The sequence below is a fragment of the Lissotriton helveticus genome, chromosome 8, assembly GCF_964261635.1.
Source record: "Lissotriton helveticus chromosome 8, aLisHel1.1, whole genome shotgun sequence".
Lineage (NCBI taxonomy): Eukaryota > Metazoa > Chordata > Amphibia > Caudata > Salamandridae > Lissotriton > Lissotriton helveticus.
The window spans coordinates 1,408,735,833-1,408,753,271 of NC_136069.1; the positions used below are offsets into that span (position 1 = coordinate 1,408,735,833).

Sequence of the window (17,439 nt, forward strand, 5' to 3'; positions counted from 1 at the left end):
TGATGCATACACCATTGCTATTATGCCCACAAATGGGCTTATCGAATATGCGCTCAATTATAAATGACTTCACATTCATGATACAGTTATACCGCCCTATATTCATTCTAATCGAGATAACATGATGTTAAAATAATACAGGCAATAGTTCATGAAATTGAAAGAAAAGAAGCAAAGATAAGGGTTAGTCATCCGCCATACATTTCTAAATTTCATTATCTTATATCAAGTGGACAGCCAAGTCTTCATGCATGTTTAATCCCATCGACATCTTGCTTTGTGGGTCAATTATGTAGCGCGACTCAAGTCGTCTGAGTTTGTGTAACCTTTCCCCCCCCTCACGTTAAAGGGGACAGAATCTAGACAGAAGTACATTAACAGATCCCTGTTCCGTGCATGTTCTTTGTCAAAATGTCTAGCTACCGGATAATTCACATCTGCATTTTGGATCGCTCTTTGGTGTTCCAAAATTCTCAATTTTACCGGATTCGTTGTGCTGCCCACATACCTTCTGCCACAAGGACATGTTAAACAATACACAACGTAGGGTGTTGTACATGTGAGAAACTTTAATATTTTTCTAGGTTGTTTCACCCCTGGCACATTGTATTGTGCAGTGCATCTACTCCCCTTACACGCCTTACATCTACCACAAGGAAAGAAGCCTTTCAAGGGTTCGGACTTGGATTTAGGTGTGAATTCTTCATAATGGCTGTGGACTAAATGGTCTTTTAGTGCTCTCGCCTTCCTAAAGGTCACTAGAGGATAGGAGGGTAGATCTTGCTTGATGACAGTATCTGTCATCAGAATGTTCCAATGTTTCCGCATAATACGTTTCAGGTCAGTGGCATTGCTGGAATAGGTCGTTATCAATCTAAACGTACCCCCAGCAGTTTTTTTGTTATCAATGTTGTCATCTTTTTTGAGCAGTCCTGTCCTCTCTAAGTTGCAAACCTTACTCAAAGCCTGCCTGAGTACCCCATCTTTGTACCCTCTAGTTTTGAATCTTTGTATACTGCTACTCGCCGCTTTCCGAAAATCTTATTCTTTGGTGTTATTCCTCTTTATCCGTAATAGTTCACCATACGGTATACTATTTACCAGGCTCTTTGGGTGACTGCTGGTCGCAAATAAGGTGGAATTACCTGCAGTCACCTTACGAAAGAGCTTAGTGTGTAACCTGCCATTCTCAACAAATACTGTCAAATCAAGATAGTTAACCTCAATCTGGCTAATTTCACCGGAGAACCTCAAATTGTTGTTGTTGGTATTAAGTACCTCTATGTATTCTTTAGCCATATCGACCGAACCCTCTATAATAATAAAGAGGTCGTCGATATATCGGTACCAACATTTTACAAGTTCATTCCATTTCTTATTCATTGGGGACCAGGCCACCTGCTCCTCCCACCACCCCACGAATAAATTCGCGAAGCTGGGTGCGGAGCAGGTACCCATCGCCACGCCCGTAAGCTGTTTAAACAGGTCTTTTCCAAAGAGAAAAATGTTGTTGTTTAGGCAGAATCTTAGGAAGTCGAGTAGCATCTTGTTATGTTCAAAATATTTCACTGGTCTACTCTCCAGAAACCAGGAAATGGCCATCAGCCCTTCTTCGTGCCCAATACACGTGTACAGACTGGTGATATCAATCACCAACATAGTGTAGCCATCACACCAATTAACACCTTCTATACAATTCAAGAAGTGTTTAGTATATATATAGACGTGTAGACGTATATCAATATGTCTGTAAATTGAAGCTACGGAAAGATCATACAACAAACAGACCGGAAGCTGTAGTGATAAGTAAGCCACCAAGCTCCAGTCCTCCGTCCTTGGTAGCAGGTGATATGGAAGTGTATAATGATTTGTGGCAGAAACAAGCTGAAAACATGCAAACACCAGACAATCTATATCATGAGAATATGATGGCTACAGCGCCTACCAATTTTAAACCAAAATCAACCTTTTGCCCAATAATGCTCAAAGACAACATAGATGCATTCCATGAAAAAGTGGCATCTGACCTGAAGCAATTGCATTTGAGAGAAATCAATGTTCATAAGAAATATCAGTACCGTGATCAGGCATACCATCAGCTTATCATGAAAATTCGCAGCATCACCAATGTGAAAGTTTGATAATCCGATAAAGGCGGAAATGTTGTTTTATGGCCCAGAGAAACGGGAGAGGCTTTGGGACAATTGAGCAATAGGAACTGCTATAAAAGATCTAGCAGTGGAGAGGCGAAGGGTGCCTGGAACACATTGTATACCAACTTGATGGGATGGAGGAGTAAGGGCTTGATCACTACGGAGGAGTATACATTTCTAAAAAATTAACACCCAGTGATGCCCCAAATAAACTTTATCCCCAAAATCCATAAGGACAGTGTGAAACCCCCAGGCAGACCCATAATCTCGGTGTGCAACTCAGTAATGGAGAACACTAGTAAATATGTAGACTTTTTTCTGCAGGAGCATGTTCGAGGCCTCTCCTCATTCATTTTGGACACAGGTGATTTGTTGCATAAATTGAAAGGTATACACTGGAGAGCGGACTATCTGTCGATCTCTCTGGACGTCTCAGCCTTATATACCAGTATCAACCATATGGATGGTCTGCGGGCAGTGGAGTACTTCTTAAACAGAAGACCTATAAAATTTTATGAGCACAACAAAATGTTACTAACTATGATCAAATTGTACTTAGAAAACAACTTTATCCTGTTTTCGAGTCATGTGTTTCAGCAGGTGAGGGGTGTTGCTATGGGGGCCTGTTTCTCCCCTAGTTATGCCTGTTTGCATATGGGCTACTGGGAGGAACAGGTCCTCATACCAACATTCCCAGAGGTCATGCAAAATAGCATCATAAGGTGGTACAGGTTTAGTGATGACCATTTCATCATTTGGAAAGGGACTATGGATGATGCTGTAAAATTCACTGCAAACATGACTAATAATGATCTCAACCTCAAGTTTACCAGTGAGATTAACAGTAGCTCAATATGCTTTTTGGACGTCGAGATTTACATATATGAGAATGATCTGCTTACCAGGTTATATCGCAAGCCCAGTTCGGGTAATGTGATATTGCATGCTACAAGCCATCATCCTACTCATTTGATTCGAAGTATTCCCTACGGGGAAATGCTTCGCATCAAACGCATTAGTAGTGATGATGTGGATTGTGCAGAGGCTCAAGCTGAGTGTAAGGCAAGACTATTGAGGACGGGCTATTGACGAGGAGTGGTGGATGAGGCCATAAGGAAATCCAAGGACCTCAATAGATCTACAAGTAGAACTAATCAGCCTACCCAAACCAAATCAATAAAAGCTGAGACTCGTTTAATCATGACGTTCAACAACCAGCATAAAAGCATATATAAAACAATTACTAAGCATTGGAGCTTAATCACCAGTGATCCAGTACTGGGGCAGGTAATGACACCATCCCCCAGTATTGCTTACAAAAAAGCAAGATCACTTGGTGATCACCTGGTTTCCAGTAGTCCTGAGGTGAGAGTTAATAGGAACTGGTTGAACAGTAGCAAAGGCTTTATAAAATGTTCAGTTTGTAAGGCATACAAATTTGGAGAAAGCAGAACTCAATACACAATTCGTCTGAGTACCAATCCAATAACTATACAAAGTAAGTTGACCTGCAAAACCGAGTACGCGGTACATGTGCTGGAGTGCCCCTGTGGCCTGCGCTATGTGGGAAGCACTAAGCTGCAGGTGCACAAGCGAGTACTCCAGCACATACGGGCCATCAACAACGGTGATACAATGTACCCGGTGGCCAGGCACTTTGGAGAAGTACACGATGGCAATGTCTCAGGCTTGAGATATTTTGTCAATGACACGGTTCCGCCACAAAGAAGAGGTGGTAACCGTGAGGCCAAACTGAGGAAGCTGGAAACAAGACACATAGTTCTGTCAGATTGTAAGGTGCCTAATGGTTTAAACACTAGTGAGGACTTTTACACCTATCTCCATTAGAATTGATGAAATACACAAATGATTTGATAACATCCAGAATAGTTACCTCTTTCTCTAGAAGAAGATTTCCTGATTTTAATCTCTGTATTAGATTTTTCTTATAAATATAATTTTACACAGGTTGAGCACAATTTTTTTTTGACACTTTTTTAAGTAGTCCCTGAAGTCTGATATAATATGGTTGCAGAAATTAGGTTGGTCAGAGGACCATATGTCTACAAAGAGTGGAATTATTTAGGGACTATCGACAATTCATTGGTAGATCCCGAAAGATTATCTATAGGCAGCTGGTTCAACCTTATGATATGAATAATGTAGAACCTATCTTTTTAACTGCGTTTTTTTGCAACCATATAGAGTTTGAACGATTGACAATTAATGCTTTTATTTTGTGCAATGTTATTTTGGTGGTTGTCAATATGAACAGAGATAATGTAATTCATTTTAACATACAGGTATTTTACATGTGCGTGTATATTTAATTGTATATACATGAATAAGATCTTATAATTATAATACACCAGACCACCGGGCAACAGCCAGTCATACTTACCGCAGCCTCGCCAGGCCAACGGGCCAAGCCGTGAGGGAAACGGCGGTAGCGGGTAACCGGACCACACCTCCCAGCAGCCCCTGGGGCGCCAGCGCGCCCGTGACGCGCCAGAAGCGCCAGGAGGCGCCAGCAAAACGCTGACCCCCCGAGACCCGGGGGAACACCAGACCACCGGGCAACAGCCAGTCATACTTACCGCAGCCTCGCCAGGCCAACGGGCCAAGCCGTGAGGGAAACGGCGGTAGCGGGTAACCGGACCACACCTCCCAGCAGCCCCTGGGGCGCCAGCGCGCCCGTGACGCGCCAGAAGCGCCAGGAGGCGCCAGCAAAACGCTGACCCCCGCGAGACCCGGGGGAACACCAGACCACCGGGCAACAGCCAGTCATACTTACCGCAGCCTCGCCAGGCCAACGGGCCAAGCCGTGAGGGAAACGGCGGTAGCGGGTAACCGGACCACACCTCCCAGCAGCCCCTGGGGCGCCAGCGCGCCCGTGACGCGCCAGAAGCGCCAGGAGGCGCCAGCAAAACGCTGACCCCCGCGAGACCCGGGGGAACACCAGACCACCGGGCAACAGCCAGTCATACTTACCGCAGCCTCGCCAGGCCAACGGGCCAAGCCGTGAGGGAAACGGCGGTAGCGGGTAACCGGACCACACCTCCCAGCAGCCCCTGGGGCGCCAGCGCGCCCGTGACGCGCCAGAAGCGCCAGGAGGCGCCAGCAAAACGCTGACACCCCCCTCGCCCCGCGAGTCGCGCGCGGGAGCGCGCCGGGAGAAGCCCGGGACAAGGGCGGGACCGTCTGTGGCCGTCCGGGGCAGGAGGAGGCAGGGCAGGGCCACCCCATTTTCATCTACCGTACCGGCTACTCCCTGTGGAGCCACAACTCAGCATGTCAACACGCTCCGGTAAGGCCTTGAGGGGTTGTGGGGAGAGTACCCCCAGAGATGCTATGTTTGGCTCAATGGACAAATTTCTGACAAGGGTGGCGGCTGTCATAGACAATGAACTTGCTATATCTGAACGGCGCCTCTCACTTGACTTCCCTCCTGCTAAAAGCCCTTCGCCAGCAATAGTGGTGTCCCCTTTAAATCCTTCGTCCCCTGCACTTTTGCTTGGAGATTCACCTGGGGGTCCCCCTATTGCACCTCCAATGGGTGGTTTAGAGGGGTTAGAGGGGTTAGATAGCTCACTGATTGGTGTCCACGGTACCAGCCCATGTGCCGTGCTTATAGATCCTTGTAATGAGCTCTCCTTAGCAGACCCACCTGGCACCCAGTCCCTACACTGCCCTGAGGTGCTGACTCTCGCTACACAAGCCCCGTCAAAGAAGCAACCCATCCAGGAGCCCATTAAAAGGAAGGGGAGAAGGGCAAACCACACTCGAAAGGGTTGTCCACTCAAGTCTATTAACCACCCCAGGTACCCGCTCCTGAGGGGTCCTTCCCCCCAGAGCACTGCAGGATCGGTATCCGCGGTAACCTCAGGGACAGCTACTTGCGCACCAGTTGGTACTGAAATAGTGCCACCTTTCTTGTCGGCCCCTCCAACGCCTGCTCAGGATAACATGGGTCATTCCATGGAGGCGTTTGAGAAGATGGTCAAATCTTTTGTGCTGCCACTTATAGACCAGGTCAAGAGGTTGGGGGAAAGGCTTGATTGCTTTGAGCAGGCTACTAGGGACAATTTCTTTGCTCTAAAAACCCTTCTCAAGCACCAGCCGAAGCCCTGTGAGGATAGGTCAGATAGGTTAGAGGAGCTTAACAGGATAGAGGCCCCAGTGAGACCCCCCCTGGGAGACCAGTCGACGCAGCCGCCTAAGCACCCTACACCGGGGAATACGATCTTGGCTGCTCCTAGGGGTGGTCCCAGCCAGACAAAACCGAAGGCTCCCACTTGTGTTGCCCATGTGCATGCTACCCTTCCTCCAGCAGTAATATCTCCGGTGGCTGGCAAGGCACCAAGGAAACACAGGAAGGGAGTGATGGGCCCTATCTCGCAACCTGGGGCTGCCATACCTGATGCAACTGGTGGGGTTGCATCAACTCCTAAGGTTTCATCTATTCCTGTCCCTCCTACATATCGGCCCCCTTTGGGTCCTCCTCAGATTAGCAGACGTAAGTGCCCCCCAGTTAACCTCCCCCCTGAGTGCCACCCGTATGTCGTTATCCTCCTGAAAGTTCCCCCTCTTGGGAGTACCCAGCGTGAAAACCATCAGGCACTAAAGAACAAGGTCATCCACTGGCTGAAAGCCAACAGGCCTTTGCCTGTGGGAGTGGATGGAATTATTCTTGGTGTACGCAGGGTGGGTTGGATTGGACATGGGGAAAAGTCGCTTGAAGGGGACTGTGTGGTTGTAAATTTTCAAGATGCTAGGGTTGCCAAATTTATATGCTCTCAAGGTCAACCCACGGCTGGTTCAGGAATCGACATAGTCGATTTGGCATTCTTTTATCCACGGCCTCTTATGACCACCCCCTCCACCCATCTTGGTCAACCCTCCTTCATTGGCAGCCTAGGGGGCCAATTTTCGGTAGAAAACACTGCCCACGGCCTTCTGACCCCGGGAGTTCCTTCCCAGCAGCCACGTACAGCCCCAGTGTTGCAAAATTGGGGACCTGGGAGTTGTTGACTCGGTTACGATCCGGGGGAGGTCGTTGTGGCCCCGGGTTCTGTCGCTGAGTCAACACCATACTCCAAATCCATTGGCCCCTCCTCTCCACTGCAGACTCTGGCTATGGCCGAGTGTGTAGAGGGGAGGGGGGAGACCAGGGCCCCCCATAACTCTACGCGTGGTCCCCCTGCTGTGGGTCTTGCGGACTTGTCACCCCCTGTCGAGGATTGTAGCATTGCAGCTGTAACGGACCCCCCGATTAGGGTTTTCAGCTGGAATGTTGCGGGCCTCGAGAGGAAGCTGGCATTGCCGGATTGGAACGAGCGTGTGGAGCAATACTCCATATGCCTGTTCCAGGAAACATGGAGCCGGGTGCCCCTCCATAAGGCGGGGTATTCCACCCACTTTTTGCCGGCAGCAGAAAGTGCAACTGGTAGGGGCCGCCCCTCTGGCGGTTTGTTAATCTGGGTAGCTACCAAACTTAATTGTAGGGTGGAGGAGAAGGACACTAATTGCCCTGACCTCCTAAATATTCTGCTTCGTAATTCCCAGGGCAGAGTTATTTTAAACATTTTTAACATTTATGCCCGCGGCACTAAGGGGGGAAGAGAATCCTCGGTCATAGCTTGCTTGGAGGTGCAACTCCGATCATCTCCATACGGGTCTTGTACACTGCTGGCAGGTGATCTGAACTGCACTTTCGAGCCTCTTGATCTGGATATCTTAGCAGACCAGGAGGAACTCGATAATGGGTGGGGGATTCCCCCCCTCGAGCTTGGCCCTGTTAAAAAGTGGACGGAAGTGGCCCTCCAGATCAACTCCTTAGCTATGGAGTTCGGGCTTAGAGCTGCCAATGGTAGGACCAGGTCCGACAGGGCAGGGGCGCACACCTACAATAGGCCAGGACACACGTCACGCATTGATTATTTTCTCCTTGACACACACCTGTGGGGCATGGTGGAGGACATGGTAGTTTTACCTTCTGTGGAGAGTGACCACAATCTGCTGTCCCTCACCCTGTCACACAGGTGCGTCAATAGCACCGTGAGTGGGTCCCCTTGTAACCCCGCTCCAGACCTGTCAGTGGTCTCGAACTGTGGGCGCAGGCTGAAGTGGGCGAGGCTGGCTCTTTCGGAGGAGAAAATGTCTGTCATCAGGCAGCTTCTGGCCTCAGCCCTGGCCAATCTCGATTGTCAAGAGGAAGGACAGATGGAGGTGGCACCTAGGTTTTGTGCCATAATCCAGGCCATTGGTGACCTCTTTGTAGTCCCAGCCCACCCGGGCGGAAGGAAACCTAACCTACGTCCGGGTCAGGGCTGGTACAACCAAAAGTGTAGGGAGGCGAAATCACTTCTTATTGAGGCAGTTAAGTCCAAGTTACCGCTCAGGACTAGAGAGGCCAGGAGACACTACAAACTCTGCCAGAAAAATGCAAGGATGGAATGGGAGGATAAATTCTGGCAGGACCTCCTGGCGGCCAGCCGTGGGAAAGACGCCAAAGGTTTTTGGGATATGGTGGGTAAAAGGAATCGTCCTGACGATTCCCGGAGGACTTGTGCAATTAATGCCCAGACTTGGTTTTCCCATTTCCAAAACCTTTATTCTGCTATTGAAGGCCCACTTAATGATCCTTTTAAAATTCCACCCTTTACTCTAGACCGAGATCAGGAATTGTTTTCCCCCCTCGATGTAATAAAGCAAATTAAAACCCTGGTTCCCTTGAAAGCTGCTGGCCCGGATGGCCTACCGGGTGACATTCTCCGTGCCTATCCGGAAGAATGGGGGGCTCTAATCTCTGCACTCCTCAATGCAATCATGGGGGGAGGGCCTGTGCCTGACTCCTGGAGAGGTGCGGAGGTGGTGCCCATCTTCAAAAAGGGCAGTCGGGATTCACCAGGGAACTATAGGCCTATAAGCCTAATAGACTCCAGCCAGAAATTGGCTGGGAAAACCATCTTGGGGAGAATTACCCAATGGGTGGACGACAATCATATTCTGTCCGACATGCAGGCTGGGTTCCGTTCGGGTACAGGAACTATTGAACAGGCCTTTAGGCTTTTGTTGATACACTGGAAGGTGGTGGTGCTGGGCAAGGGCAGTCTTTATTTGGCCTTTATTGACCTTAAGACTGCCTTTGACCTGGTACCGAGGGAGGAACTTTGGAGGGTGCTTGATGGTTTAGGGATGCCCCCGTACCTACTGAACCTCCTCATCAACCTGCACACTAACACCTATGCCCAGGTTAGATGGGGGTTGAACGGGGAAAAGACCGATAAAATCAGGGTCGAGAGGGGAGTAAGACAGGGCTGTGTCCTGGCCCCCACCTTATTCTCCCTCTACATTAACGGGGTGGTAGATTATCTTCTGGGCGAACCATCAGACGCTCCTAGCTTGGGTGGAGTAAAAATTCCAACTCTGTTGTTCGCCGACGACACCCTCCTCATCTCCAAAACCCCCCAAGGTCTACAGTCCCTACTGAACCGCTTCCAGGATTTCTGTACCACTAAAGGCCTAGTCATAAACATCGATAAGACCAAGTACCTAGTCATGCACCCACCCCGCAAACTTGGTCTCCCTCCAATCCTGAACTCTATACCCCTAGAAAGAGTGGCGGAATTTGATTATCTGGGGATCCGCCTGAATGATGCAATGAGCTGGACTGCCCACATTGATAAAATGACTCTGGCTCACAAAAGGGTGGGGGGCGCCCTTCTTAAGGAGTATAACAACTCCTCTAAACATTGTGTTGCTCCCATACTCGAGATTTACAAAGCCCGTGCAGTCCCTGCTTCTCTCTATGGATCGGAACTGTGGGGTTTGGGAAAGGTCGATTCACTGAGTAAGGCCGAAAATAAATTTATCAAGGACCTTCTTGCTATTCCATCGAGCAGCCCGACCATCCCAATGCTCCTGGACACTGGCTGTAAAGCCATAAGGGACCAGGCTCGGCTTCGCCCCCTTCTGCTCTGGGCACGCTTGTGGAGGGTCCCGGAGCTACAATCTTACGCCAATGGGCTGGCAGAAGTGATGCATGCTGATGGCTGGAGTAACATCAAATGGCTGAAGGACATAAAACACCTTTTAGGGGAACTAGGTTTGGCCTCTTGCTGGCATAGTCACTCCGCCCCACCAAAGAAGACTCTAAAAAAACTTTTCTGGGAGTGGGTTGACGTGAAGCGCTCTAGTAGCCAGCAGCATTGCAAAGCCACCGCAGTTTTCCTGTTGTTCAAAGACGCTGTCTTGTATGAGCCATATATGGATATCATTACAGTTGCCATGGATAGGTCCCTGTATATAAAATTTCGGCTAGGAACCTTGCCCTTGGCGGATCTCTGTTCAAGGTGGAACAAAGCCCAGCACACATCACGCTTTTGTGCCTCTTGTTTGGATAAACCAGAGACGGTGCCACACTTCCTTTTTGAATGCCCGGACTATGGTCGCCCCAGATCACGTTGGCTTGGCCCAATTTGCAGAGAATTGGGGACTCGTCAGCACTCTGTTGCCCTTCGGATTCTTTTAACGAATACAGCCCCTCCTATTGTTTGCGCTGTTGCAAAATTTTTAAAATGGGCTTGGTTGATAAGACTTAGAAGACTGTCCATATCAATTTAATTCTCTTTTTAGATAATTTATTCTGATACACCGTGTTTTAATTGTCACTCTATTTGTACAGTCTTACTTATTTCGACATGCTGTTTTTATATTTTTTTGTACCGCTTTTATGATATGTGCATATCGAAATAAAGCATCAATCAATCATAATTATAATATTATATATATGTAGCTAGGAAATATTTAAATATTTATTTATTTATATATTTATATATATCTCTGGATAATGAAATTGTGTTCTGTACGTGTTGTATAGTTTAACACAACATGTTTTTCAACCATGCTTAAGATTCTCAAATATGAATTTTAGCAAAATATTTGAACAAATATGTATTTTACAGGAAGTTTAAGCATTTATGCAGTTTTTTAAACATAGTATCTTGTTATGTCTATGATTAAAAAGGAAGTACTTACTTGCACTGGCACTTTAGATTGTGGCGATCCCTCCATGCAATCGCAGGAGACTTCCGTATCAACCTTTACCAACTTGCTTTTCGACCTATTTCCACTGTATGTATAGGTACGAGTCTAACATCTCACCCCGTAGTAAGCTTGCCCCATTAAGCGCCACCTTGGGCACTTCATCTCACAACTTCTAAGCAGCCACCACCATAGCGTTTGCCATTCCAAGATGGCCCCCGCCATACTTGCCCAGACACATTAGGACACCATGTGACTTACGAGTGCCTCCCCTTCCTCTGATCAACGTGCGCGGCGTTTCTCCACCCTGTATGCGGAAGCGGAGGCCCGAACAGCAACCTCTATACGAAGTCGGTATATAAGAGGTAACGAGAGCGCAACTCAGTCTCCAGCTCCTCCCGTCCGCCGCTCGTCCGGGTAGGTTGACAAGTGCAACGCACGACGAGATGAGGTAAGTTGATCCGCCGATATGGATCAACTCTGACAATGGCTACGTCTTCTCCATGCTGGCCCGCCTACCTGGTTGCTCCCTCGTGAGTATCCCCAGTACCTCGGGGTACTTGGCTGGGCTAACATGGACCACGCTTCTGCAATAGAAGGGGCTGAGTGGGCTGCCTTGTGTGGCGTTGGGGGGAAGCCACTGCTGATCCATCGGCAGGTCCTGCACACTGAGACCCCCCGAATCATGTAAGAGCAAGCACGCCACCGGGGTATGTGTGACTGGTCTCCGGTACTACGTTCGTGTGACTGGCTTCCCTCTCTGCTTCCCGGGGTGCCCCACTGCTTGTAGTCTATCTCTGCATTTGAGCGATCCCTGAAACACTACGGCAGTGCCACTAGTAATGGGTAATATTGCATCTGAGCGGACAATTGGATCAGGTGGTATTAGCATATGGAGACGCCTTTGGCTCTGTGGCTCCAACGCACCAACACCTACTTTAGCGTTAACGCATGTTCCACATGTCTCCACTATTGTTGTTATCACTATTTCCCCCACCAGGCTACCACTGCTGTACTAGCAAGTCATGATTGGAGGAGACTGTTGAAGCTTCATACTACCGATATTAGGGTGAGGACCCCTACCCTCGTTACTCTCCACTCAGTATGTTGTGTTATGTAGCCTATGTTCTCTGTAAGCATACTCCCTTATGTCACACCTTTTAACATTTGCTAAACAGCAACCTTTCGCGCCATTTTTAAATAGAGCGAACTAACCACCAAAACACACCTCCTTTAGGTATGTTTCTCTGAGTGCACTACTGAACTATGGGTTGTGAATCCTTCAGCTTCTTGTTTAAACTGTATTGTTACATTTTTATTTCCTTCCCAGGTTTCACTAAGAAGCGGTAGGACCGACAGCCTACCGACCCCGTGTGGAGTAGGTAATATGTGATGCCGTCCACCCTGTGTAGATAGTATTTTAGAAACACTGTAGGTCCTGATGAATTGCACCGTATCCCTAAGAACTTCTGCATGAAACATGTCGACCAACCACTAACTGACCTCTTGGTAGAGTAGACTCCCCTGGATCATTGAACCAGGAAGTACACCTCACCATATCTCTTTTAACAAGGTAGACTGCCACGCTAATAAACTACATAGTGGATTGCCTAACCTTTTTTTCATCCTTTTCACTATCACTCACACACATCTACACCCCCTTACATTAGGCCCTCACACCCACATGCACCAATTGGCAGGGACAGAAGATCTCCGACAAAGAGCCCCATCTGGGTGCCCGTCAGGCATTGCACCGCCAGCTTGACGAGGAGCAAAAACCCATATGATGAAGCATGACACCTAGCTTGCTGGGTGTGTGAGGGTTTTAAGTCCCGACAGGGAGGATCCCCATCCCCCTTTCCTCGGGTCCTTCTTAGTCTTGTCACCTGGGTCCTGCTTCTCTTTAGTTCACTCACTCAGGGTAATCCTTCCCTTGGGAACTGCGTACCCTTCTTTGTTGTTAATTGTCCGGGCATGTACGCTGGACCATCCCTAAATAGCCCCCTTTTGTCCCTCCACTTTGATAAAACAATCCCTCCTACATGTCATGTGATCAAGGCCCTACGCGGGCTGAAACGCGTCGTGGCGGTGGTGTTGTTGGGCATAACAAAATAAATAATTTCCACCATCTATCTGGGTTTGCCTCGTCTGTATATCCATACAGTAAGGTTGGAGGACGACTTCTTACGGTATATAAACCTATGCCTGGTGATTACTGTGTCATGTGATCAAGCGCTCTGGGTAGCACGAAATGCGTCGTGACGATTGGGAGCACCGATAGACAATAAAATATATACTTGCACGTATTTTGGGTCCGTGTCCGTGTTTGCAGCCTGGAGGTAACCTGAGCCATGCCGGATTATCCTTGGAATATATATATACATATATATATATATATATATATATATGACGCTCGAACTTTCTCAACTTGTAAGAAAAAGATGCAGCACTCAAGGAGTTTGAGGATTTCAAGGGGGTTTATTGTAGGGAAAAAAGCCCAAGACACGTTTCGGCGTGAGCCTTCGTCAGTGTGTCACTCGTGACATGCAAACAGCAAGTTAATAAAGTTTCTTTGCAATCATTGACAGTGACATAGGACTGAACCCTCATGCACCACTATGGGCGCCATCTTGGAATGGTGTTATATCCATTGAGAGGGTATGTTATTTATGAAGTGTCACTTGATTATGACATTCAATAGAGCCGTGGATCGGCTAGTGTCCTATGTACAAAATGTCTTATCATGATTCTTACAATAAACATACACTGAAAATAATACCACAGTTCATCAAAAAGTGTGTCGCAACATAAATCATCAAAATATCAGAATTCATCAAGCTCAACTATGATTGAAAATTCCAAATACCCAAAACACATTATAAAATCTACTTGCATTGATTCTATTGGTAAATTCCAGTCTGCTCTGGTGAAAGAAGTAAATTGAAATTATATGATTCTTCTTTTCTGCATCAGATATAGTTCAAGAACATCATAGCTTTGCCTTTACAAAATTATGTATATATACACACACATCATATCATAAGCCCTGTAATAACTGCATAGATGATAAATAAGTACAGGGCACAAAATCCAACCAAGCAAGGAGAAATGCATAATTCATACAGTACAGTCGCACAGTTCATGATTGCATATAGCCAGGTTCTGAGCTGGGATGGTGCATTGAGCTAAAAAACGGTGATGGATTAAAACCATGATCTCTTGACTTGGTAAGAGTATTCTGCATCATTCAGAAACTCTGTCCATCACCACCCCCCTTTTCCAAAATCGGTTTTATCCACACTATGTGTGGGAGGGTATGCTCAGACGTGAGTCCCTTGCTCATTGCACCATCAGGATTCAAGCAAGCCGGGCCGAAGAAGGCTGTGATGCCAGAAACCTGTCCCCGGACGCTTGTTTCCTTCCCAGTATAAGAATTGGCTTGGTAGTTTGGTTTGCCCTGTTCCCATCATGCACTGGGACAGGAACAGACTAATTTGCATATAGCCAGGTTCTGAGCTGGGATGGTGCATTGAGCTAAAAAACGGTGATGGATTAAAACCATGATCTCTTGACTTGGTAAGAGTATTCTGCATCATTCAGAAACTCTGTCCATCACCACCCCCTTTTCCAAAATCCGTTTTATCCACACTATGTGTGGGAGGGTATGCTCAGACGTGAGTCCCTTGCTCATTGCATCATCAGGATTCAAGCAAGCCGGGCCGAAGAAGGCTGTGATGCCAGAAGAATTGGCTTGGTAGTTTGGTTTGCCCTGTTCCCATCATGCACTGGGACAGGAACAGACTAATTTGCATATAGCCAGGTTCTGATCTGGGATGGTGCATTGAGCTAAAAAACGGCGATGGATTCAAACCATGATCTCTTGACTTGGTAAGAGTATTCTGCATCATTCAGAAACTCTGTCCATCACCAACCCCCTTTTCCAAAATCGGTTTTATCCACACTATGTGTGGGAGGGTATGCTCAGACGTGAGTCCCTTGCTCATTGCACCATCAGGATTCAAGCAAGCCGGGCCGAAGAAGGCTGTGATGCCAGAAGAATTGGCTTGGTAGTTTGGTTTGCTTTGTTCCCATCGTGCACTGGGACAGGAACAGACTAATTTGCATATAGCCAGGTTCTGAGCTGGGATGGTGCATTGAGCTAAAAAACGGTGATGGATTAAAACCATGATCTCTTGACTTGGTAAGAGTATTCTGCATCATTCAGAAACTCTATCCATCACCACCCCCCTTTTCCAAAATCGGTTTTATCCACACTATGTGTGGGAGGGTATGCTCAGACGTGAGTCCCTTGCTCATTGCACCATCAGGATTCAAGCAAGCCGGGCCGAAGAAGGCTGTGATGCCAGAAACCGGTCCCCAGACGCTTGTTTCCTTCCCAGTATAAGAATTGGCTTGGTAGTTTGGTTTGCCCTGTTCCCATCATGCACTGGGACAGGAACAGACTAATTTGCATATAGCCAGGTTCTGAGCTGGGATGGTGCATTGAGCTAAAAAACGGTGAGGGATTAAAACCATGATCTCTTGATTTGGTAAGAGTATTCTGCATCATTCAGAAACTCTGTCCATCACCACCCCCCTTTTCCAAAAACGGTTTTATCCACACGATGTGTGGGAGGGTATGCTCAGACGTGAGTCCCTTGCTCATTGCACCATCAGGATTCAAGCAAGCCGGGCCGAAGAAGGCTGTGATGCCAGAAACCGGTCCCCGGACGCTTGTTTCCTTCCCAGTATAAGAATTGGCTTGGTAGTTTGGTTTGCCCTGTTCCCATCATGCACTGGGACAGGACCAGACTAATTTGCATATAGCCAGGTTCTGAGCTGGGATGGTGCATTGAGCTAAAAAACGGCGATGGATTAAAACCATGATCTCTTGACTTGGTAAGAGTATTCTGCATCATTCAGAATCTCTGTCCATCACCACCCCCCTTTTCCAAAATCATATACAACATAAGACAGCAGAAGGGAGCAAAAGATATCCTGTTCCAAAGGAATGTCGATGTTCTTTGTCCCCCCCATATATATCATCTCTATAATCCTATGTATGCTAGACTACCTGGCACGTCCCTGTGCCAAAACCTAGGAATTTGTATTCATTATATACATGATAATGGCATAACACTGGAGGGTACCTATCCTTTATTTGAGGTAGACCATTCCCCGGAGGTCGTGTGGTTACTCTAATGTCATTTTCCTAAATGGAATGACATTTCCTCTCCGCTGTTGAGTCCTCTCGGGTACTTGGTGGAGAGGTCTATAATGTACCTTGATTCCAACCTGCGAAGTCTTCTCAGCCGATCGCCTCCTCTAACGTTGGTTGGGACAATGTCCAGCCCAAAGGATTGGAGTTTACTGCGATCTTTGCTATGTTCTTCGGCAAAGTGCCGGGCAACCGGATAAGCGGTATCCACCTTTTCGATTGCCCGAAGATGTTCGAATATGTATATATATCCACAGAACCTCGTTGCTTCCTCTGCTGTCTCCAGGAAAAAACGTAACCGGACCTGTTCAGGTAGTTTGTGAAGTTTTATTCGTGCAACACCACCGGCGCCATGACACGTTTCGGGCCCTTGAGCCCTTGAGACAAAGCCTTACAACAAGGATCAGAGTCAGTGGCAGGCTATTCCAATGACTACACATCAGGAGAGGAACCAGGCAGGGTTTCCAACTATCAACACATTTACTAACCATCACATTAGAACCACTGTCAGAAAAAATTAGGATCATTACATCAATAAACTGTTGCATTTAGTGGGAAATGAATTTAAACTCTCTATGCTCACCAAGGGTATTTTAATATCCTTTTTGGACAACATTAGCTCCCTACCACCATTTGTGAAATAAGACACAGACTACCCAAAAAGTGTCTCAGTTCAAATAAATGAATACAGGTCAAAAGGCCTAAATAATTATACTCCACAGAAAATAATCCTAATGTTAAATGCAATGGCCCTACTATGGTGGCCTAACTCTAGATATGGGAAAACATCGTGTAGTAACCAACAAAACCAACTGGTGAAATTTGAAACACATTGTACAGGTGGCATTAAATAATAGGAAGAACAAATCACACTCCTGGCTAGGGCAGATAGCAAGTGTAAAGATCAAAATATCACCTAAAATACATTATATATGTCAGATATGTAAAAAGGAAACTCATTGAGGAGTTGCATGGACTTTATTTAGGAAAATAAAAAAGAATGAATTAGTAGACTATGAAAGT

General features: G+C 47.1%; 1 protein-coding gene across 1 annotated transcript in view; it reads right to left on the bottom strand.

Annotated features, from left to right (window-relative positions):
• Positions 1 to 17,439, bottom strand: part of TMPRSS15 (transmembrane serine protease 15) — a 1,630,091-nt gene that overhangs the window by 1,350,545 nt on the left and 262,107 nt on the right. The gene's annotated exons all lie outside the window — the stretch shown is intronic.